At 39.2% G+C, this 772-nt stretch overlaps 1 pseudogene; it reads left to right on the top strand.

Annotated features, from left to right (window-relative positions):
• LOC107030036 overlaps positions 1-772 on the top strand; it is a 60,408-nt pseudogene that overhangs the window by 47,510 nt on the left and 12,126 nt on the right.

Genomic DNA, 772 nt, shown 5'->3' with positions numbered 1-772 from the left:
TTTCCTAAAGTCCTATAGCCTCTCAAAGAAAAGTAAGGGCGTCCCCCTACCGTTCCTCAAGACTCTACTAGACTCGTTCTTGTGTGATGAGACCAACAAACCTAAAGCTCTGATACCAAGTTTGTCACGAACCAAAACGAGCCGCGAGTGGCACCCACACAAATCTAAACCCCAACGTTTACCAGTATATAACTTTTAAATAACAAAATATAATGCGGAAGACCAAAACTCATTAATATAACCAATTAAATGAACTTCTAAAATATAATCCTTATCATCCCCAAAATCTGGAAGTCATCACATCAAGAACATCTATCCTCAAATTTCTAAGTCTAAGAGTATTTAAGAACTAAAATAAGTAAAACGATGGTCCATGTCCGAACTTCAAAGACATCAAGACGCGAAGAAGAGAATCCAGCCCGAGCTAGGAACAATAGCTCACCCTGAAATCTGACGTGCTGAAGACTGGCTAGAGTTGCGGACGAGACGAAGTCACTGGTGCACTTGCTGCACTCCACAAAACAACAAGAAGAACATAAAAGTAGGGGTCAGTACAAGTACTGAGTAGGTATCATCGGCCAACTCAAAATAGAAAGCAATATATATATGGAATAATAATGCAAAACCGACCACAATACTCAACAGGTGACAATCAACAAGTACAAAAACCATTGACAACAACCTCAAGCAGATCTATGAGGACTCAAGCCTCCACACCATACTCATTCGAGAATTAGATTCTTTGAAATCGAGTATATTAAGTTAATTCAAG

Source organism: Solanum pennellii, chromosome 9 (genome assembly GCF_001406875.1).
Source record: "Solanum pennellii chromosome 9, SPENNV200".
Taxonomy (NCBI): Eukaryota; Viridiplantae; Streptophyta; class Magnoliopsida; order Solanales; family Solanaceae; genus Solanum; species Solanum pennellii.
The sequence above is the reverse complement of the archived record's forward strand: the minus strand, read 5'-3'. Positions and strand labels throughout refer to the sequence as shown.